General features: G+C 42.1%; 1 protein-coding gene across 3 annotated transcripts in view; it reads left to right on the plus strand.

Moving 5' to 3' along the window:
- The first annotated feature begins 3664 nt into the window (after positions 1–3664).
- The window catches only part of eIF5 (eukaryotic translation initiation factor 5), a 99914-nt gene continuing 78475 nt past the window's right edge, over positions 3665–25103 (plus strand). For 2 of the 3 annotated variants that reach the window (XM_080280912.1, XM_080280913.1), the window contains exons 1-2: positions 3665–3726; positions 4009–4138. The gene's annotated coding sequence lies outside the window, so the exon portion shown is untranslated. Of the gene's footprint in view, positions 3727–4003; positions 4139–25103 lie in introns of those variants that run through there. The other variant, XM_080280914.1, reaches the window with a different exon arrangement.

Here is a 25103-nt window from a genome sequence, read left to right on the forward strand (position 1 = left end):
GACTTCTCGTCCCAAAAACACTAGCGACTGAAGCGGGGTCCTCTTTCCGGACCGGAAGTAAAGCACCCACAAAGGAACAGGACATAAAAACCAGGCAGTATACCTTAACACATCTATTGCCTTAATTCTAACCGTTACAATAAAACACAGAGTGATATTTGAGATACAGGAGACAGGGACACAGAGTTAACCTTCAACACCACAAGATACAGTCACGCTTAGTACACAATACGATGCACATACATTGATGCCCTGAATTATATATGTTAATACCCGTATGTCACTTTTAGGCAGGATATACACTTAATCGAAAACAAAGGGAATAAACAAGATTAAAAGTCCGTGGGGGAAATACTACTATAAATAAGACAGGGTGCGGATCGCGACACTTGACACAGTCGCGGCGACACTTGCACACAGGCTTTTGGTTTGCCCGCGCACCCTAGTCTCTATTCAGTCACAGAAAGTTCTTTTACTGGGGGGCTCATATAATTACGTTAATGTTCATTCTCTGTTCTGCCAGGCACTGAGTTCTTTTGGACTAATAGTAACTGTCGCTGGTTTTACACTGGTCTTCACTCGGTCACTGTCCTCTGTTATTTCCCCTGGTTTGTTCTCGGCACAAGGGGCGTCACTATTTACCTGTATCTCCTGGGTAATGTTCACTCCGTAGCAGGGGCGTGAGGGGAGAACCCTAGGGGGACCCGGCCTGCAGAGGGCAAGGGATTACCCGCAGGGGAGTCACTGCCCGGGTCACACTCGTCGGTGGGGTGCAGGGAGGCCCTTCCGTCTGCGGGCCTCGACCTGAGAGGTGGCCCTCGAGTTGGAGCCTCGTCGGTGGGATGCAGGGAGGCCCTCCTGTCTGGGGGCCTCGACCTGAGAGGTGGCCCTCGGGACTGGGGCCGAACAGCTGGAGGAGTCGGGCCTGTCGTCTCTGGTTCCATGGGGTGAGGGAGCCTGGGTTCCCCTTGTCGGGAGCCTGTGGGACTGGCCTGGGGGTCCTGAGACTGCGGGCGCCTATGGGGAGAGGCGCCGACAGGGCTGGGCCGTGGCAACTTCTCTGTCGGGTCTTGGGCAGGAACAAGGATCTCCCAGGCGTAGGAGGTAGGTCCGGTATCGGGCCTTGCCACCACTCTAGCGACACCTCCGGGGCAACACTCCCGGGTGGTGACGAAGGGCTCCCACAGGGGGAAGAGGCAGGAGAAGGATTCACGTAGCCCGTGTCCTCTCCGGTACGTCCTGGGGCCGGAGCCTTGGGTCGCCTTACCCTGGTACGTACTTTGGCTGTGGCCGTGAGCCTACCCATCGTACAAGGAGCAACTGAAGGGCGTACAGTGGCCGCTCCTTCACCGCCACGTACAGGGGCCGTCGGCGCGGTGTTGCTCCCGTAGTAGGGAAAAGCAGGAGTAGGGGGCACAGGGGCCACACTCTCTCCGGTACATACTGATGCTATCTTCTAGGGCCTCTCTACCCTGGTACGTGCTTTGGCCGGGGCCGTAAACCTACCCGCCTTACAAGGAGCAACTGAAGGGCGTACAGGGGCCGTCGGCGCGGTGTTGCTCCCGTAGTAGGGAAAAGCTACACGTATGATAGCCAAGGGCCTCTCTACCCTGGTACATACTTTGGCAGTAGCCGGGAGCTGATCTTCCCGACGAGAAGCAACTGAAGGGCGTACAGGTCCGCTCCTTCCCAGCCACGTATAGGAGCCGTCGGCGCGGTGTTGCTCCCGTAGGATAGAACAGCAGGTGAGGGATGCACAGGGGCAACTCTCTCTCTGGAGTGTACTAAGACCGTAGCCAAGGGTCTCTCTACCCTGGTACACTCTTTAGGCTGTAGCCTTGGGCCTCCTGCCCTTGCGGGTGTAACAATAGCCCTCAACACGGTGTTACCTGGGACTGAATCTTGTTCAGTCCCACCCCAATTCTGGCGATGGTTGTCCCGCCCGCAAGGTCGTTGGCTTTTTCCGGTCACCTGGTGTTGGGGTAGTTGCGGGGAAAAGGGACTCAGGACGGTAGTGTCCCAGTGACCCTCTTGACCTGGGTCACTAGCCCCACCGTTGTGTCCTCCAGGGGTGGTGGTGTGGTAGCGGCCCGGTGTTTGGGTGGGGGGTGGCGGGGTGGGTGGTCCGGCGGCGGGCATTTTAATATCCTCATTCGTCAGCCTGTCTCTCCCTGTGACTCCACAGGTTCCTCTTAAATAACTCATTTCCACTGCTCTCGCTCTTGACTTGTGTCCTTCCAACAATGTCCAAGCTTCACTTCCATACGTTAGAGTTGGCATCACAATACTGTCATGTAGTAACTTTTTCACTTCCATGCTCATTTCCCTGTTTCTTATCACTGCTTTCAAAGAACCAGCAACCTTTCTTCCCTGCTGTACCCTTTCAAGCACTTCACCCTCCAAACCTCCATCCTTACTCATCACACTACCCAAATACTTAAACGTACTCACATTTTCCAATTCCTCACCATCCAACCTCGCTGTACATTCCCTTACTTCACCTCTCTCAAAGACCATCACTTTACTCTTCCCTACATTCACCTTTAGATTCCGTTTTTTGCACACTATCCCAAACTCATCCACCAAGCCTTGCAGCTCCCCTTTGTCTTCACTCAACAACACAGTATCATCTGCAAACATCAGTACGGGGATAAACACTATCTTCTCTCACCAGGGCCACTCCAACATCCACTACCCTACCTTGTACCTCATTTATTACCCCATCCATGTACAGATTGAACAACCATGGAGACATGACACATTCCTGTTTCAACCCAACCTCCAGAGAAAAATTCACTTAGTTCACCATCCACACGCACTGCAGCCTTAGCACCATCATACATACTCTTCACAGCATTCAACAACTTTCCATCTACTCCATATATTCTTAATACTTTCCACAATCCTTGTCTATCCACCCTGTCATATGCTTTCTTCAAAGCCATGAAAGCCGCATACAACTTCTTTCCCTTCTCTAGAAACTTTTCCACTAAAGATCTAAGAATAAATATCTGATCTACACAACCTCTTCCCTTCCTAAAGTCTCCCTGTTCTTCTCCAACTAATTCCTCTGTTCTTTCTCTAACTCTGTCATTAAGTATCCTACCATACACTTTTCCTATTATACTAAGACAAATGCCCATATGATTACCACACACTTCTTTTTCCCCTTTTCCTTTGTACAAGGGAATAATTATACCTGACTTCCAATCCTCTGGGTCTCTACCTTCCTCCCAGGTCAATCTGCACATCTTCCACATCCATTCTACTACACGTATGGATGGTTATATGGTTAAGTTCTGGCTCATAGGAAACCATTACGACCTACCACCGTGTTTGTACTTGGAAATTATGCAACAATGCTTCCGTTTGTATAAATATTTATTATATAATTATTTATTCAGCGTTGTATTTTTATATAATTTTATATATTTTAAAATATGAACAATTAACGAGATTATGCTGTTTATGGGCTATACATCTACAGAGATAATTTATTTCAGCGCACGTGCTTCCACAACCGAGTTTTCTTGGTTTGACATTACCATTGCCTTTTTAATATTTTTTTTTCTATATAACCGGAAATTGCATGTTATAGTACAATAAAAATAGTACAATTATTAAACTTATGAACATGGCGTACCTAATCTTGCCTGTAGCCCTGTGGTTCGGTTGTTCACGCAGTTGTCTGGCAGTTTAAGCTGTATTCTGCGGTATTTTGGGTAGGTAAGTGTCCTTTAGGCATTTTGAGAAGATTATGAACGTAAAGTACTGGCATTTTAGTACATTCTAGTCACTTTCAAGAACCAAATAATAATTAAAAGCGAATTTAAGATGGCGCATGCTCAGATATGTTCGATTTCTCTGGAATGTTACATTTCTGGGTAACGTTTATGTCTAAAGAGTATTAGGCTGACTTCAGCGCCAAAGCACATTGCATTTTTCAGTGAGGGAGTACTTATATTTACACGTGAGGAAGAAATATATTTTTTTTTATTAATTTCGCAGACCAGCTGGTGAAGGTCAGAACGAGTCGCCATTCCAGCTTGTGGCAGCAGCGTACGTGGGCCAACCTCCCCACTATTACCATACGACACAGCCCTAGACGGCTTTTTCATGATTTTATTCAGTCGTCACAGTGAGTATGGAGCTTGATCTCGTGCATGTTGGACTGTATGAAGATAAGATTGCCAATGTAGTTGTATAGAGTTATACAAATGATCGTGTACCGTAGCAGACAGCAGATGTCTAAACCTTCAGTAAACCAAGCATGGTAGCGTGTTTTCGTGCATTTCTGCACCCTTTTTAATGTCATAATGAGTATGGAACTTGATGCCCAACCTGTAGCACTATATTTAACATGACCTATAGTGTAATTATTTAGAGGTAATAATGTAACTGCTAGCCAATATCCCAACTCAGGGTAACAAAGTCTGAAATTGTATATATATATATATATATATATATATATATATATATATATATATAATATACATTTAGTATGTATATAATTTTTTAGGTAAACATATAATTTACATAAAGCAGAAGAACCATAACAAATTAGTTTTTCATGATAGTGTTTTATATTTTTATGGTTATTTTTGGGGCAGTAAACAAATGTTTCATGTTATCTCCCTTTTTTTTTTTTTTTTTTTTTCTCCACTTTCCTTCCGCTGTTTCAATTATCCGAGTGTAATGATGGACATTTCCAACGTATGTCCTAGTTACCTTTTAGTACCTCATCCTAAACTTATTTTAAACCTAACCCAGCAGTTTATCCTAGCCTATCTAGCAATTTAACCTAACTTAACCAAGATTTGAGTAAGTTATAGTAAGTCTGCCATTACAAATGTCAGTGAGGCATAAGGAACTTGATAACGAGGGGGAAAAAATTGGTCAATTTTCGGTACCGGTAGTTCACATCACTCGATCCAAGAAATCAGATGCAAGCACGTTGTAGACCACTTTATTTTTAATCTATTCCAATATAAACTTGTTTCTGGAATTGTATACTGTATTTAACTTGAATATCCTGTATTTAATTACCTCTGATCTGCGCAGACATCTGCCATTAATTCGCCATAGTTAATGTTCCTGACGCACATTTTTTTACATTTCAAAGCTGACTGTCAAACATAAGTGAGGTTAAGTTTAGTTAAATCATTAAGTTTCTCATTGCTTTGACACGAGATACACTTATGCGTCCAGTCTGAATGATGGTTGGTAAACAGTGTGGCCAGTCGGAGAGACTGTTGGTAAACATTGCCGTGGGTGACCTCGCTGCTTCTTTAACTACCCAAAAATGCATTTGAGAAGCAGGATTTGCTAGATAGGAAGTACTGGAAGGTTCTCAGTATTTCTCTTAAGCTACATTTTCGCTGACCGCTTTGGACCAGTCTAGACATAAGTGGTTGCGAGTACAGGCTTATGTCGGTCTGATCCTGTCCGAGCCTCCTATTGGCTGCAAGAGTGTGAGTGGCTTAGAAGAATTCATTATGGTAAGAATTAAAAGATTCATGCCGAATTCCCAAACAATTTGGGTTGAAACCTGCCTTGAAGGTTCACAGAATACATTTAAAGTCGAAGATGACTTAGTCTGTAGCTATGCTTTTGATAAATTCTGAGCTATTTTTCTGCATCCCCTTGAATTTAATTTTGGCCATTAGTGCTTCAACCCTTTACCTGAGGGGAATGCTGGACCCTGCCATGCCCCTCCTGCGGGGATAGCAGGAAATCTAGACAATACACGATAAATTAGCAACTTCCAGGTCAGTGGAAGTATCACTTAGCCTTTTCCCTTTTTTATATATTTTATATATATATACATTTTTTAGTTTGAGAATAGGTCGTAAGGGACATTTCAATGGGTAATGAACAGGGAAAATTAGTGACCAGGTGCACGTGGGGTGTTGCCAAGGGATAGATTAGCTACTTCATGGTCAATGGCAGTATCAGTTAACCTTTACCCTTTTTTTTAAATGTATTTTTTAGTATGAGAATGGAACATAGGGCACATTTCAATGGAAAAAACTGACTGGGAGTTACGTTTCACGGCCAGGCTGTAGCTAGGTGGGGGAGGGGGTAAGGGAGGGGAGGTGAGACAAACACAGAAAAATGGCAAAATTGGTAACAGTGGATGCAAAGTAATCCCTCCAATATCTGATGTAATAGAGCCAAAGGCATGTCCGGATATTGGGCCCCAGCCTCCTGGACTTGTACTTATGGACCCTAACTCAGAAAAACACCTATACAACTCCCTCTGGACATGCATTGCACCTATTTAAGACCAAAATTATGCCAATAAGGGACATTAAAGACTGAAATAAATGGAAAAGAACCATAAAATGAGGTTTTAGAGGTGAGTTTATACAATATTAAACATTCTGGGTACAAGTCCCTGGCTCCTGGACTGATTTAAACTGCCAGTTTGCAGTCCACAGTTAATCCTCTGCATTCTAAATTCTAATTTCTTAACACTGCACAACACTGTAAATTCCCGTGTGTTCTAGTGGCGAGTTATTGCAGTTTATTCACTGTTTATTCACAAGAAAGGAGCACCTCTGGCTTGCACTGCTATAAGCATCTGCTCTCGATCGGAGTTAGGCTGTGACTGTTGATGATGGCTGGGTAACAGAGTTGCCAGATCGCAATGGCCACATTACCAATCTCCTCAGCTTTCATTACCAAATATAACTTTTCATTACCAAATTCGTGAAGTTAGCATTTATTCTTCACTATGGAAAATAAATTCTTGGTGTTTGAAAATAAAGCACTTAGAAGAATATTAGGAGTTAAGTGGTGGGAAAGGATACCAAATAGTAGAATTAGAGAAATAACGGGAGTGCAGCCGATCGATGAATATGTTAGATTCTCACGATGGAAGTGGCTAGGACATGTGTATAGGAGACAGGGAATAGTACGAGGTACACCAGGGTGGGTGGCACTTGGTAGGAGAGGTAGAGGAAGGCCAAAAGAGATGTGGGTGAGGACAATGAGACGGGAAGCTGGAGATGAGTGTTGGGGAGATCTTGAGGAGTTAGCACAAGATAGGATGTGGTGGTGTGAGTTCATCGAGGCCCTATGCATCCCCGAGGGTGCCACAGGAAATGATTGATTGATTGATTGAATTATATATACAAGTGGAAATACAGTAATCCTGCATTTTTTGCGGATTTTTTGTCTACGGTTTTGCCCTCTCGCGGATTTTCTTAGCATTAATAAGTTCAACAAAAATATCCTTGAATATACAGAAAAAAAAAAATTTGAAATTCCCGCAGCTTCCAATTGTAGCGCAGTAAACTCACGCCACCCTCTGTCCCTTTCCCGTGGCCCCTCTGCCAGTGTTACCATATCTAGCATAATTTTATTCTTTTAGCATAATTTTGACCAAACTTTCGAGTCTGGAATATTTTTTAGCATATTAGAAGTTTTAGAATCATTCTAGCATAATTTAGAATGGAATGGAATATTTTTAGAATAATTTTATAAAAGCTACTAATCAGAGAGAGAGAGAGAGAGAGAGACACGAATAAGGTAAGAAGATGTTTGAATAGTTGGTTACTTTCAGTTTGGGCTTGGTTGGGTTGGATTAGGTTAGGTTAGGTTCGGTTTGGTTCGGTTAGGTTAGGATAAGTTTGAGCTTTGTACTTTACCCATGAAACCTAGGTTTTTCCGATGGATTTTGGTATGATTCATTCGATTTTCAGCTTCATTTCAGTCGGAAATGACCATTTTCTGTTTCCCCCCCCCCTCCCTATAACCCCCGATTCCCCAAAGATCCCTCATTATTTCACGGGGATGGGGGGGGGGGTCATATCAAAATCTGGTTATTTCCGAAGGAAATGATGCTCAAAATCGAACGAATCACATCAAAATCCATCAGAAAAACTTAAGTTTCGTGGGAAAAAGCAGTATGGGTAGATACCGATATTTATCCTCTTACTGTATGTAGGTTCATTTTAATATTTTCATAGTAAACAATACATAATTAATATGTTGCACGAATATGTATAGAATTTTATCATTTAGCTTCAAGTTAGCATAATTCATTTTTTACTTGGAACAAATATGCTCAATCTAGCATAATTTTTTCATTGCCCTAGCATAATTTTGTTGTTTGGATATGGCAACACTGTTCTCTGCCCCGCATTCTTCAGTCCACGCCTGACTGCCTTAAGTGGCTGTTGTGGTTGTAACCACACTATGATATGAGCCTCTTGCCTCCCATGTGCTTTCCACATGGCCCCAGGACGTAAGCCAGCCTCACCAAAGGCTAATAATACAATTAGTAAGAACTCCAAAGTGACAAAACGATCAAGTTATGACCTTAGCAGAGAAAATTGTGTTACTGGACAAGCTAAGAAACGACCGTGCGAGTGTTTGCTATCACCAGTTAATGCATCTTTTTATTTTGTACTGTTTTGTTAATGTGTAGATAATTGTGTATTACAGTACGGTGTTTACGTTTTTCCTTCATAATGGAGTATGTGCTTTCAATCTTGTAAGAAGGTATTTCGGGATGAGTATGGAGGTTTCGGGACAATTCGCAGTCACAACAAACACAAAACAATTCGCCTTCATTAATGAAGATAGCTATGGGTGACGCTAGAATATAATTCAAAGGCGACTACAGCGAGGAAGAAACAAGTTAATTATTGACTAAAGGTGCAACTAATAAATAATATCCAGAACCTACGCTACTGAACATAGACTTTGCTGGATCCCCCTGAAATATAGTTATTAAAGTATTGATTAATTAATAATAAGTATATTGATGAAAGTATTGATTAGTATATTTATAGAATGGCGGGGAATCGTCCAGGGTGCGAATTGTTCTGAAGGGGAATCGTCCATGTTTTGACGGGGAATTGTCTGACGGCGAATTGTCTCGCAATCAGTATGGACATGGACTGTGTGATGGGCAGCATGGTGGACACAAGTGCAAGTTTTCAATTGTTAATAGAGTATTCGCGGAATTGACTTCGCGGGGGTTACAAGAACGTAACTACCGCGAAATATGCGGGATTACTGTACATGTAATCACTCTCCTCATAATTAACGCCATGTTGATTATTTTCACGCTATATAGGGTAGCAGATTAATCAGAGAGAGCAAACAATCCACCATCTCCATCCTATGTATCCTCATACATGTGAAAAATCCATTTGGTAGTGCATTATTCAGATTCATTACAAAACAAAATTTTCATTACCAAATTGGCCCACACTTGGTAATGAAAAATACCAAATGGCAACCCTGACAGGGGAGGGGGGAGGAAGGAAGGGGTGAAGGGACCATGGTGCAACAGCTGTTTCGGTGCCACACATCAATTTCAAATTTCGGGTGGGAAAAAAGTCAGATTTTTTTTTAATTTTTTGCGGTTTTTGACCCATTTTGGGAATACTGGATCCCGGGACGATTATGTCCGGTTAGTGGGGATGTTTGGATATTGGGCGTTCTGATATTAGAGGGATTACTGTACTAGCAATATTAGCAGCACTGCCTATAGCTACACACTGGCAGTGCTGATAGATGATACAAGACCACATTTGAAAGCCCAGGCGATTTTAAAAATCCCTGTATCACAGAAATGATGCCCCACGGTATGGTCCTTATGTAACGAGCGTCACTGTAGTGACGGCCCGCGGGTAGGGGGTTAATAATTGTATTTTGTGCGATCTGAAATAATACAAAACCTCGACATCATTATGAGATTTATTTGTCTCCCTTCTTGGATGATCACAGGCTTCTGCTAACGTGAAAAGCCTAATTTAAAACACCTTATTCCCAAGTCCACCATTGTTGGCCATCGATGTTCACACCCTGGCACGGACGCTCCTGGCCTCCTCCTTGGCTGTTGCTGACGTGTATACATTTGTGCGCAGACCTGTCTGGCCTAGGCTAGCTTCTGGGGCAGGACTGCTTTTGACCAGTCTGTACTGGTCTAATTCTCTCTCCAGAACAACAATAAGACCAGTCGATACTGGTCTAAAAGCTGCATGAAAACTATCTAGTTATCTATTGCCAGGTGCCTTAATCCCATAAAGGGTGGCCACAAACAAATCGCCTCCATGTCGCCTGTTCCCTGCCGGTTCACTGCCCTGCTTCCAGCTCATACCTCTCTCTCTCATTATACCTCTCCACTCCATCCCTCCATCTCATCCTTGGCCTCCCCTTCCCTCTCCCCCCTTCCACCTCACTCACATACACTGTCCTCGTCAGTCTCTCACTCTCCATCCTCTCCACATGGCTAAACCACCTCAGTGTGTTTCTCTTAACACTTCCTATCACATCCACCCCACACCACAGTGCCCCTTCATTTCATCTGTCAGTCTCTCTCTCCATGTGACTCCACATCTGTCTATCTGTTTACTGCCAGACACCATAATTCCCGTAAGGGGTAGCCATTTGACTTTGAGTTATTTGTTTTACAGAGAGGGTCATTAACCCTCCACCAACTCACTTGTTGATATGTAGGGAGCACGAATGGTTTGGTTATATGGTTACTATCCAGCATTGTAAATGGTTTCTTGGCATACAGGAAACCATTTGGCTTGTCACTCAATGTAAAGCCACCTGTAAAGGAAAGAATAGCAATAAGAAGTGACAGGAAAGATGGGAGAAATAGGAAGAGAGGAGGGCAGGCACAGGAAAAGAATGATAAAGGCTGAGGAAGAAACAGGCAACACTACATCAAGTGAGTGGATGATGGTCGCCACCATCTACCACTCCACATGCTCCTCTCAAATAACTCATTTCCATTGTTCTCTTGTTCCTCCAACAAGGCCCTAGCTTCACTTCCATACATTAAGAGTTGGTATCAAAATACTGTCATGTATTAACCTTTTCACGTCCATGCTCACTTCACTGTTTCTTATCACTGCTTTCAAAGAACCAACAACCTTTCTTCCTTTGTTGTACCCTTTCAAGCACTGCACCCTCCAAACTTCCATCCTTACTCAACACACTACCCAAGTACGCAAATGAACTCACATTTTCGATTTCCTGCTCATCCAACGCAGCATTATTTTTCAGTTATGTGTCAGAGTTGCCAGTTAGCCTGCTATTTGTGAGTAGGGGTATCGTATTTTGTAAAGTTATTTATTAAATTTTGTTCTTTTTCTCTATAGCTAATGTTTTATTTATGTGATTGTGCTACGCACCTCTTGGGGCAACGTACAGTAGGATTGGATGATGGATGGATGGATGGATAAATTTTGGGATTTTATCTCAGTTTGTATGCAAAATAATTTAGTGATATGCTGTGTAAGAAAACTCTGGATATTTTGGAAGTCCCCGAGTTGGTAACTTACCCCTTCGAGAGTGTACTAGAACTCTGGAGAAGTAGGGAAGGTTATTGAAGGAGGGGGAATAGCCTAGGGGGAGTCAGTTTCGTCTCAGTTCAGTTTGTTTAGTTCAATGTCAGTGCAGATTGTATAGCTCCGGTACTTGTGAAAACAGTGATTGAAGTTGGTAAGTATTAAGTGTAATTATTTGGAAAATAAAGACAGCAAACATAAGAAACCGGTGTTTATTTACAAACCCTGAGCTGATCTCATTGCACACCGAAAAGCTGACCATAAGAAGAACACCTCACTGGGCAATATCTTTCCTATACTGAACTACTTCTGTTGGGGCCTGTGGCAGTGTGTGATGGGGATATAACAATAGTAGGTCTCTTTTGTCTTGGGTAGGTCTGATCTCCAAAACGAGCTATTTCTGAAAAAATTGAAGTTCAGATTCATTCACCACACAAAACTTTGCCAGAATAAATATTTTTTGTTTAGAAAATTTGATGTGAATTACTGGTATCAAAAATTTACCAAAAAATTGTTTACTACCATGCAAATAGAAAAATACAGCAGACAAACCTTAGTGAATGATAGCAGTTGAACTGATAAGGTTTTGCTGCCGCTGAAAGTAAAATGTATGTTTACTCTTTTTTCTTTTAAACTGTGAGTGTGGAGCCTTTCATAGCCACACTTACATACTTAGTACCTGTCTGTGCATCTTCATTGCATATGTGTCATTCATGTGGTTAAGTTAGTTGTACAGGGTAAAAGTACATTTTTCTGGAAGAAGTAGGAAGACCTTACCAGGCCGTACCGGAGTGATAGGACAGGTTAAGGTGATAAGGTTGTGATCGGAGGAGCCCAACGCAGAGAAAAGATTAACAGAGTAAGCAGAAGGATTAGTTGTGAGGAAGAGGTTAAGTATGTTGGAGCTCCCTCCAAGGCGGTCAGGGATACGGGTAGGGTGCTGTACAAGCTGCCCTAGGTCATTAAGGATAGAAAAGATGTAGGCTTGTTCACCAGGTGGATCAGTGAAAGGAGAGGAGAGCCAAAGGTGGTGGTGAACATTGAAATCTCCTAGAATGGAGATTTCAGAGAAAGGAGAAATGGACAGAATGTGTTCCATCGTAGAAGTAAGATAGTTGAAGAATTTTTGATAGTCAGTAGAATTTGGGGATAAGTAAACAGCACAGATATATTTAGTCAGAGAATGACAGGAAAGCCGAAGCCAGAGTGTAGAGAATTCAGAAGAATCGAGTTCAGGAACACGAGAGCAAGATAAGTCGTTGCATATATATACACAACAGCCACCTTTGGCTTTGAAATGAGTATAGAGAAAGTAGGAGGATACAGAAAAGGGTTTGCTGTCAGCTGCCTCAGACAGCTGAGTCTCAGTTAGAAAAAGAAGATGAGGTTTAGAGGAGGAGAGGTGGTGCTCAACTGAGCGAAAGTTAGAGGAAAGGCTGCAAATGTTGCAGAAATGAAGAAGAAGAGAGTCAGACAGTGGTTTCAGGCACCTCGAGTCGTCACCGAGAGAGGGGCGGATGGTGGGGGCATTTATGGTCCCCCCCCCCCTGGGGACTCCGAGGCTTGGTGATGAGACTCATAATTTTTTGAATTCTGGAAAAGGAAGTGTAGTGTGTACTGTGCATGTAGTTTGGTGTAGATAGTTAGAGAAATTTGTACTGGAGAGTATGCTGGGCTACTCTGTGTAACTGAGACACTGAAAAAGTTCAGCAAAGGGGGATGGTCAGGAACTAGTCCTGAAGGCTGATGAAACGGGAGCTCCAGCACTCCGTCATCAGCTTTCCATCCACCTCGGGAGTACTGCCCTGCTCGACTGGTGCTACAGTCTACTCTTAAAGCATATGCTTACCAGCTACTATTTCCCCAGAAGCATAATTATATGCTGTGTGTAATATAACAGTATTGTATAAAGTTTTAAAGTTTAGTGATGCCAGAAGTTCGCTTATACATGTTTGCAGAAAAAATGAGTGAGTGATGGCTTCCAACTAGAGGCCCTCCAAAAGGGGGAATCACATCAGCCGCAAGCAGCTACATATCTAGTACAGCTCGGAATATGACCTTGACCTCCTTTCACCAATTTCAAACTCGTAGATTTTCATCCCTACTACACAACTGTAAAATTTTGTGATGATAATCTTGAGTGGCTCAAAGTTATCATGCTCATAGACAGTCAGACAAACAAACAACCTGAAAACAATACCCATAGGAGATTTTCATCCCTACTGCACCTGTAAAATTTGGTGATATCTTGAGTGGTTGCAAAGTTATATATTTTTTTTTCTCTACTACACACGTATCAAATTTTGTGATGATATCATGAGTGGTTGTGAAGTTATCGTGCGCACACACACACACACACACACACACACACAAATTGATAACAGTACCAGCTTCAGTTCGTTTCTAGTAAATTTATGTTTGAAAACACAATTGAAAATTAAAGTAGTTTAAATATGAGAGCACTCTTTAGACATAACATGGTTGGCACAAAGTGGTGTATACACAAGCAGAATATCGACACCTGTTCAACCAACCTTCCAAGCTCCTACCCAGATGCAAGAGCAGGTACATATATTGAACCATATTTGCAATGCATATACCAGCCATTTTGAATGTCTGAAGAGCCATAGTGGATCTGTCACAGGAGGGAACTTTTCCGTGCCGGAGAGAGACTTGTGCATGTGCGGTAGGATGAAGAACAACTTTTTGCTCGGGACCTTATGCATACGATCCTGGTATATGTACGGATGTACTTATTGTATACTGTATACAGTACTGTTTGCAGTACAGCATTTACTGACATGATTTATTTGACCTTATTTCATCTTACTGGGATGTGGTAGCAATTGACTTTTATGACCAGGGCAGTAGTCTGTGTGAGCAGTATTTGTGTTGGCATAATATGCAAAATAATAATAACCCTTTCACTGCCAAAACCTGATGGCTTGACCATCCTCTTGTATGGGCACTGGAGGTATTTTTTCACATTTTGAAATTGGTTATTTTTAAGTGTGCATAATTATAGAACTGGTGCATCTATCTGTTGCAGTATTACTCTGTGATTTAGTGTTAGGTGGTGGGAACCATCATGCACTCACTTTTAGTGTTGCCTACTTCCTCCTTCACATTTATCTTATGTTTTTGCCTGCCCTCCCCTCCTCCTGTTTCTCCCTTTCCTTCTGTCAGTTTATTACTCCTTGTTTCACTTCAATTGGCTGTACATTGAGACAAGTTTCACGGTTTCCTTTAACCTAGGAATCCATTTACGATGCTGTGTGATTGAGAAGGAGAACCTATTTTGGTGTCCCTGTTAACTGGGTGGAGAGACGCAACTGCAGTAGCCACCCAGAAGTCACTTTTTTCCCACTCCTTGCTGTGGCGAGGTGCTGTCAGTGCATGGGCACATGTATTCACTGTATGTGCAAGCCCTGCAAGGACGGTTGCTTGCCTGGAGTTTATGGGTCTGTTCAGCCAGATAGACTGGGGTTGATCAAAAACCCTCTCTTGCTTCAGTCCCTTCCAGTCACTATCAGTGGAAGGTGTGCTGATTGTGATAGATGTTTGCGGAAAAAATCCCCATTATCAGGGAGTGATTTCATTACAATAGATTCTCAAATTTAGACACCATATGGTACTGTAAAAACCTTGGAAATTTGTCATAGAAATTTAAATGGATTTCTTATTGAGAAAAAAAAAAAAAAGGTCCTTTTCTGTTTAAATTTCATACCTTATTCTCTTGTTTGAACATAAAAACAAATCTGAAAAAATTATACAATTTCTACTACCTCCCCTCCAATATACAGTATTACCAAATGAATAATTACTAGCCATTGTACGAGTACCATAATCAAGAAGTCATGTTGTGGCAGTGTTATGAAATGTAAAATAAAGCTGGAATGAGTCCAAATGGAGCATACCGGCACCTCCCAGCTGCTGCTTTCGTCGTTGTCAAATCACGGATTTGCATTGTCGTATGTGTGTGTGTCGTTATTTATATTTATCATTCATTACTTTCGTTTATATTGGCTCATGTCATCAAGCTTTGTTATTTTCATTGAAATATAGGCTAGGTAATTCAGTTAATTTTAGTTCATGCCCTCTCGAAAGCAGTCATCATCCAGTAGGTTAGGATCATTAGTCCCGGTTCATGTCCAGTGACACATAAATCTATCTATAGCCAGATGTCATATTCCCGCAAGGGGTGGCCGTTTGACTTTGAGTTGTTTGTTTTTCGGAGAGGGACACTAACCTTCCATCAACCCACTTGTTGACATGTAGGGAACACATATGGGTTGGTTAATATGGTTACCACCCAGGGTTGTAAATGGCTTCCTGGCTTACGGAAAATCATTGGGAATGTCACTTTGTGTGAAGCCAAAAGAAAAAGAAAGAAGAGTAATAAAAAATGACAGGAAAGATTGGAGAAACAGGAAAAGAGGAGGGCACACAGGTAAAGAAAGATAAAGGTGAATGAAGAAGTAGGCAATGCATCAAGTGAGAACAAATGCACATGCAGTAGTTAGTACAAGCAGTTATTATTGCACTCACTTTCAAAGTTACATTGCCTCAAAATATGCGATGTATGATGTTATTCACATGGTGTTTTAGCGCGGGCTCGATTGGGACTGAGGCATCCTAAATTTTAACTGAAAGGATTTACTGTACAGTACATACTATACACAGTTGGCACCTGCACAACCTTTCACTCACTCATTTTACTGTTACCGTATAAAATGTGCAGTACAGTGCAGACCCTGCTATTCACGTGTGTTTGGCAGGGATTAAGTGTCGCCATCTGAATCTTTGACCCATGTGAGATTGCTTCTTTGTCCATGCAGACAGCTGATGAAGTGCACATTATTAATGATGCACCTCGTTATATTTCTATCCACTTAGTTATTGACTTTTTTTGGCAAAATTTCAGTATTAATATGAATACCATATACTGTAAGTTTAACTTAAATCATTTCCTAACTTTTATAATAGGCATCAGAATAGTCACGAAGAAGAGCCAGTTCACAAATAATGGCCAAAATCTTTTACTCGGATAATCCTTTATGACAAGCCGTGTATGCATTTTGATTAGCAGCTGTAATTTTTGTTCCCTATTGTCAGACTGTGTGCAGACAGAAACCAAGCAACCCTAGATGCATTTCAGATCCCAAACTCCAGCCTTGACCTGTTGAAAGTCGCGAATTTGTGGTCAAAGCTTAGGACTTGGTAGATAGTTGATGTGCCATCGAAAATCAGGTTGTCCAAATTTAATCACATGAGTTTGAGAGACTACTGTATGCAAGTACAGTACAGTACAGTGTTTGACTAAAGTTGTAGTGTCATTTAAAAGGTAAATGCATATTTCTTGTGAATGAAATGAAATTATTGTATATATGTTGCTCTTTGCTTCAGTCCCTTCCAAATACTAATAGTAAAGTCAGTCTGACCTGAGACTAGTAGATTTATGAGTTTTGTATTGCATGCTGTCATGAAATATAATAGATTATTAATGCTGTTCACAAATATGTAACCAATATACTTACCAAAGGTTGTCATTATGAATATAAAGTTAACATACAGTGCTTGACAAAAGTATTGGGCACCTGGCACCTTCCCAACAAAACAAACCTTTCAGCTATGGAAAAAACATGTAAACAATGCATTATAATTACCTTTAATGCTTGGTAGGGTTTCCTTTGCGCCTCTTCACGGACCTGAGATGTCATTGAAGTGAAAGGGCCAGGTTCCTCAGGTGCTGGGTTGATATACTTGCCCAGGACTCACGAATGGCTGCTTCCAGCTTAGGCAGAGAGCTCAAGTCCTTCCCTTAGAGATTCTTCTTTACGAGGTACCAGAGGTTTTCTTTCGGGTTGATGTCTGGGCTGTTGCCTGGCCAGTCTTTCATGAAGGAGACCTCGCAGTCACGAAGCCAGTTGGTGACAGATTTGGCTTTATGAGCTGGTGCACCGTCCTGCTGAAACACTTGTGCACCTGTGAGCTCAAAGGACTCTGGTAAATGATCACAAAGCAGCTCCAGGTAAATGTCCTGATTCACTTTGCAGTTCCTGGGAAGCACAACAAGCTTCCCCAGCCCCATACCAGAGAAACAACCCCATACCATTAGTGAATCAGGGTGTTTAACTTTGCTCTCCACGTAACTGGGGTCAAGCGGGTCACTACCTCTGCGCCGGTACACGAGCGCTCCTCGATTACAGGTAACGGTAAACGTTGCCTCATCAGACCACAACACAGACAGCCATTGGTCCTCACCCCAGGTAAGGTACTTGTTAGCAAAAGCAAGCCTACGAAGTTGCTGGTTACGTGTAAGAAGAGGCTTTCTCACAGGCCTGTGGCTTGTGTAACCAAGTTCATGGACTCTTCAAGAAACCGTGTGCACTGAAACCTCGCCAAACACTTCCGAGTTGCTCTCCTTAATTTTCCTTGCACTCACACGAGGATTAGACTCCACTGCACGTTTTAACACATTAACAGACCTCGGGGAAGTTTTCCTGGCCCTACCAGACCGTGGTTTCTTTGTAGGAACGTCACCACTATTTTCCACTCGGTAACGGGCACACCACCTCCACACTGTCGACCGAGCCACACCAACCAAATCACTAATTTCCTTCGTGGGGTGGCCTGCCTCCTTTAGAGCAATGATCTGTGATATTATTTCACTAGACAGTTCACGGGTAGGGGCCATATTAAAGTAGCGAAAGCCAAAACACTGCGGTTCACTAGGTAAAAAATGGTGCAACAAGAGAGGGAGGAGCAGCCAGGTTCCCCTCTCTCACGCAGCCCGCAGGCAACTGAGGTGCCAGCCAACCAGCGCACAGTAAGGCCTCAGGCTGCTGTGCCGTCATGTTAGCGTCCAAAACTTCTGACTAAATTTTTTCTCCCAAAAAAGGGTGATTCTTTTTTTTGCCAAAAGTATTGCGCGCGCCTTGACATAGGTGCGCAGTACTTTTGTTGAGCACTGTATATTAACCTGGAAACCATTTACAATGCTGGGTGGTAACCATATAACCAACTGACATGTTCCCTACTTGGGTTGGCGGAGGTTTAGTGCCCTTCCCCCTAAAACCAACTAACTCGGACAGCCACCCCGTATGGGATTATGGCAACTGGCTATAGATATAGAAATGCTGTGTATATATATATATATATATATATATATATATATAATACACACACACACACACACACACACACACACTATATTGCTGTGTAGCCAACACCTTTCCCATTCATACTACTCTAGGATGGAGAAGTGTTAATTCAGACAGTTGCTTTCCCTCCACTCCTGCAGTGGATTTAACATGGGCTGATACAAATGCAGGTACAGAAGGTAGAAAGGTTCATTGGTAAATAAAGGTTAATAAAGAAAACTATACATGGTAGTCTTCTCAGTTTTCCTTTGTCAGACGACCCATATCAGCTGATTAATTTAAAACCAGCTTCTCAGGTTGATCTGGGTCCGTACTTATAAAACACTAAGACTGCGTCATAAGGCGAATGTCTGTCCTAAATTGATTATGTTCGACCTAACCTGAGTCATAGCTAAAGACACCTCTCGAGTTGGTATAGTGCTTGGGACATGGCTTATGACTAAATCATTACGTTTAACTTGGCTGCTGCACCCCAACAGCAATAAATTTGCCACCGTCAACCAAGATGTTCTCAAAACAAGAAAGATGTGCTTAATGAGCTGAGTGATGCAGAACAGGTAAAGAGATACCGCCTGGACCGTGCAGGCATAATTTTTGTGACAGATTTGGTGTGGGAGACCTAACAAGACCAATGGCATTACCTTGCGACTGGCAATATGCAACTTTATAGTGGTGACAACCAGTTGTGCTTTTCTCTGTCGTGCTGTTAGTGTTCTCCATGCCGCTGGTGGCGATGGTGTTGTTTGTTTACAAGATGGTGTGGTGAGGCAACATGTCCTCATCCACAATAAAACAAAATGTTAAATAAATAATTCCAAAAATTTAGGCATTAATCAGTTGACTTTTCGCCAAAATCATTTAAGAAAAATATCATTAATTTTAGATTTTTTATGTCTTTTCTCAGCTTCCCCCCCCCCCCCCAAAAAAAACTCGCAAGTGCTGCATATAGCAAACCGCTATCTCAACAGCTTATGATTTCGACGTAACGAAGTCTTGACTTTGTTATGATGAACTTCTCCGTAAGTCTCACATTCCTGACTTTCACCTATGATGTAGGTTTTATAACTATAGCCCCAGAAGCACTCTTTTTTAAGCCCATTTACATGGGAAACTAAGTTGCACGTAGCTGTGTTATCAGAGCATTTATAAATCCCTTGACTTGTTGCATTAATCACAACAGGCTCGGACTTCCAATGGCATAGTTTTTTTTTTTTTTTTTCACTCAATAACAACAGAGGCAAGAAAAACAAAAAATAATTCATACACCAGATTACTGGTATCCTCCATTCATAAAAAAAAAAAATCATAACAGTTGGACTTGAACAGCTGTAGATTGAAGTTTTGGGGGAATCAGCTCTGGGGAAGCGAGTTCCAGAGAGATGTAGTTTGGGGAATAAAAGAATTCTGATAGGCAGAAGTTCTGCAATAAGGCTGTGTGAGATTCCAGCCATGAGCACTACCAGATGCCCGTGTAGCATGAGGGAAGACACGGAGAGGTGGCACAAAGGACGCAACATCGTCTGAGCATTTGCCATGAAAGTCTATCTATCTATCCATAGCCCGACACCCTAATCCCGCAAAGGGTGGCTGCAGACAAAATGCCTCCAAGTTTCTCTGTCACCCACCATTTGACTACCCTCCCCCCAAAACCCCCCCCCCTCCCTCATATACCTCTCAGCTCCATCCCTCCACCTCATTCTCGGTCTACCCCTCCCTCTCCCTCCCTCCACCTCACCTACGTACACCCTCTTAGTCAGTCTTTCATTCTCCATTCTCTCCACATGTCCAAACCACCTCAGTGTATTTCTCCTAATCTTCTCCGTAAAATAACAAATCCGAAGAAACTTATCCTCCTTAGTATCAAGTAGGCCCCATAGTGTAACCTATGCTGGTAGTTTTATTTTTTTTTTTTTTCCTCTCTCTCCAACTCCAGATACATCTGACCTCAACCTACAGTAAAATTATTCTGGACCACAGATTTCAATATTGAAATACTAAAAAATTCATAACTGCTTGAGATGAGGTTCAAGAGATTTTGCAAGGGCTTGGCAGTGAAGAGTTAATCATTGTAAAATATGCAGCAGTGAATTATTGTTTGTATTGAAAGTTTATCAGATGTAGTGTGTACTTGTGTTAGATGAGAATGGTGAAGAGGCACGTCTTTTACATTGCAAGGCGGTGAGGATAAAAGGAAAAATTATAGTGTTTTGGTTACAGTGTAAAAACTTGCATTTTGGTCGTTTCATTTGTAGACTGCTCGATACACATCCACCTAACTTATGGGAGGAATATGATATCGGTAGTGTTTAAGACTTGCAGTCATGGTTGTAAAGTAGGAATTGTAAGATTTTTTAGCTTATTTTATATGGTTTGAGGTAAGTTGTTGGATGTTGTGTAGTGTTTGTGGGGATAGCTCTGTAGTAGCTTTTGTTATTGTAGATGTTTACTATAAAGGTTCTTGAACAGCTCTGAATTAAGGACATGAAGAGTACCTGTAATGGGTGGATCATTGTGAGCATATGGTCATTCTGTTCTTATAGAAAAGTGAGCAAGATACTGCAAGTTCCTTACTTTACTTTATAGTTGTGTGGTGTTGATGACCATCATCCACTCACTTGGTTTAGTGCAGCCAGCTTCTTCCTTCACCTTTCATTCTCTCTATCTGCCCTCGTCTCCTCGTGTTTCTCCCATCATTACTGTCTTTTTTTATTACCCTTCTTTCCATTTCAGGTGGCTATACAGTGAGTGACAGTCCTAATGGTTTCTTGTAAACCAGAAAGCCATTTACAGAGCTGGATGGTAATCTTATAACCAACCCATATGTGTACGGAGGGTTGTTGCCCCTCCCCGTAAAACAAATAAACGGCCACCCTTTACAGAATTGTGAATATGTGTACTGTATATACTGTCCCCCCCCAAAAAAAAAAAAAAAACAGATCTGATGACTTCCTTTTAAGGAATCCCCTAAATGATATTGCTTATGTTATAGGTGATGCTCTCAGGACTGGAAGCTAAGCAGTGTGACAAAATAGCTAATTAGTTCCTGACAGTTACCATCTTGTAGAGGAAATTTAGGTTTGGAAGTCTTTGAAATTCTTGCATAGTTTCTCCTGCTATGCTGACAAATTATAGTGCCTCTGTTAAAGCAGTGTATGAGTAAACCAAGAAGAATGATATATGAATAATAGTGAAAAATGCAAGGAGCAGTAATGATGGGCTTTGCAGACTTGGTAATCCTGTATGACATTACATTCATGAATACCACCATGCATATAATGAATATTATATGAATGCCTGTTAATTTTGCATTTCTAAGTGCCCATGAGAATATAGAGGCATTTAAATGATCTGTATGCGATAATATAAATTGTTGGTTTTACGGTAGATTCATCCCATAGTGGGTTTGGCCCTTTGCTTATGTGGAGGAGAAAGGCAATGAAGATGTAAAGTTAGGTAAAGAAAGTCTGAGTAATGATATTACGTGTAGAACTCCGAGGTCTAAACCGTGATAATAACCAGATATCAAGTCACAACTAGAGGATTGCTTTTGGAAGGTACAATACTGTAAGGAAGCAATTTTATCAGATGTAAACATACAAAAATAGCAAATTCTGATGTAAGTGTCTTGAGTCATGCATTCATAATTGACAATTGCAGTCTTTCCTCTTATGTTTTATGTTGAGTCTGCAGGTCCTGCTGCATGGTGAATAACAAGTTAGGCTGTACATGCTCCCTACCAAAAATGATGGGAAAGTGTCTTGATGGAACTGTATTTTGCTTGTGATAGCATTACGACAACTATTCCCTCTTTAAAGCTGTCATTGCTACAGTACAAGCCATGGTCATCAACCTGTAAAGTACGGTAAACTCTCAATTATCCGGCACTGCTGGCTTTGCTCTATTAAAGCAATATCCGGCGCTGAAACTGGATGTTGCCAGCAGGTCCATGCAACATCTGGTGTTGAGGTGTATCAACTGGCTCATAAATGGTAGCCATCCGGTGCTGTATTACTGTATTAGCAACTGTACTGTATCATTATGTTATTGTACAGTATTTTATACTTAATTTACTCATGGGTAGAGGTTTGAGACGGATAGTAATGCAATATCTGGCTCAATGCCGGATATTGAGCCAATGGGAAGTACAGTGCAGTATCTGGTGTTTTGCTGTAACTGGTGAAGGGCTTGGCTGAATTATGCCAGATAATTGAGAGTTTACTGTATCATTAATCCCTGAGGGTCTGATTATTTGTGAGAAAGTTTACTTCCCCTGAGCCCTTGATTTGTAGCCAGTATAAATCATACCTCTTGGGTCATGCAGCTTGGCCCATGCAGACCTTCATCGTACCTCATGTGAGATCTTATGCTTGGGAAGGGTTAAGAGATAGCTCCAGGTCAGTAGAAATGATTTTTGAGGTTAGTGGCTAAGAGGGTATGCTTTGACCCCAAAACAAAAAGTGACATACTGTATCTGAACTATTTTGAGGCTCCTTCACTGCTTAGGTTATGTGGCCTTGGCAGCAGGCCACTTATATATACATTATATATATACACACACACACACACACACACACACACACACAGTAATCCCTCCAATATCCGATGTAATAGAGTCAAAGGCATGTCCGGATAGTGATCCTGTCCGGATATTGGGCTGCAGCCTCCTGGACTTGTACTTATTGACCCTAACTCTGAAAAACACCTATACAACTCCCTCTGGACATGCATTGCACCTATTTAACCCGCCCCATCCCGTCGACGTATGGGTACGTTGCAACGATTTGCATTTGCCAGTCCCAGCGACGTACCAGTACGTCGTGCAATTGCAAGGTCCCTAATTTGCACAATTTTCAATTTTCGCACGTGATTTTTCGTATGTATACACAGGACACCTTCCTCTATTCCTCTACAAGATGCCAAGCAGGGACAATGCCTTACACTGCATAACCTCCCCCCTCCCCCCCTCATGCCATTGTCTTGGCAAAGGACCTGTTACCAGCGACCTGCCTAGTAAAGATATTCAGGGCCAGAGTGATTCCCCAATCGATGACAATGTGGAGGACAATGTTTACATAGCATTAGAAGAAGAAACAGCCAGAAATAATGATCAGATAATGTGGCAAAAAAAGGTCAGGTATGGTGATTAGTTAGTGAGTGAAACAATGCTTATAATGCCTTTATTACTGCATGAAAACCAATATACTCACATACTACATATACATTCGTACCAAGTAAATAAATAAATACCGTTTATGAGAGGATAAAATAGTTACCCTCCCATAGAACTCGTTTTCTTTGGTGCCAGCATGTTAGAAAACCCACTCAGGTAAGGAGGAACTCCTACCTGGATTGGGCACTTTAAACCTCAGGTGAGCGATTTCTCTATGAATTTTCGATGTTTCTCACCAAAAACGAAGGTTTTAGCCAAAAAAAATTTTTTCGAAAATACCTCGGGACTGGGGGATGTCGGAGGTGCGGAAAACCTCGGGACGTGATGGGTTAAGACCCAAATCACACCAATAAAGGACATAAAAGACTGAAATAAATGCAAAAGAACCATAAAATGAGGTTTTAGAGGTGAGTTTATACAATATTAAAACATTCTGGGTAATTACAAGTCCGTGGCTCCTGGACTGGTTTGAACTGCCAGTTTGCAGTCCACAGTTAATCGTTTGCACTCTAAATTCTAATTTCGTAACACTGCACAACACTGTAAATTCCCGTGTGTTCTAGTGGCGAGGTATTGCAGTTTTTTCACTGTTTATTCACAAGAAAGGAGCACCTGTGGCTGGCATTGCTATAAGCATCTGCTCTCAATCGGAGTTAGGCTGTGGCTGTTGATGATGGCGGGGTAACAGAGTTGCCAGATCGCAATGGCCGCATTACCAAACTCCTCAATGTTCATTACCATTTTTAACTTTCATTACCAAATTCGTAAAGCTAACATCTATTCTTCACTAATTATATACACAAGTGGAAATACATGTAATCACTCTTCTTATAAATAACAGCATGTTGATTATTTTCACGCTATATAGTGTACCAAATTAACCAGAGAGAGCAAACAATCCACCATCTCCATCCTGTGTATCCTCATACATGTGAAAAATCCATTTGGCATTGTATTATTCTGATTCATTACCAAACGAATTTTTCATTACCAAATTGGCCCACATTTGGTAATGAAAAATACCAAATGGCAACCTGACAGGGGAGGGAGGAGGAAGGAAGGGGTGAAGGGACCATAGTGTAACAGCTGTTCGGCGCCACGCGACAATTTCAAATTTCGGGTGGGAAAAAAAGTAAGATTTTTTTCACATTTTTTGCTGTTTTTGGCCCATTTTGGGAATAGGTGTATTGGATCCCGGGACGAAAATGTCCAGTTATTGGGGATGTCCGGAAAATGGGCGTCCGGATAATACAGGGATTACTGTATAATAAATAAATAAATTTGGTTTTACGCCAGGTATCCCCGAGGGCTAAGGCATTGGCCCTGGGTAGAGGACTTTGGACTGGAGCGTGTAGCATTTTATGACCGGATGCCCTTCCTGATGTCTACCAATGACCCTTGGGTGGATTCGATCCTCCAACCCTTTGGTCAGAGTGGAGCGCTCTAACCCAC

Source organism: Coenobita brevimanus, chromosome 86 (assembly GCF_032717465.1).
Source record: "Coenobita brevimanus isolate Jiangsu-jjx chromosome 86, ASM3271746v2, whole genome shotgun sequence".
Classification (NCBI taxonomy): domain Eukaryota; kingdom Metazoa; phylum Arthropoda; class Malacostraca; order Decapoda; family Coenobitidae; genus Coenobita; species Coenobita brevimanus.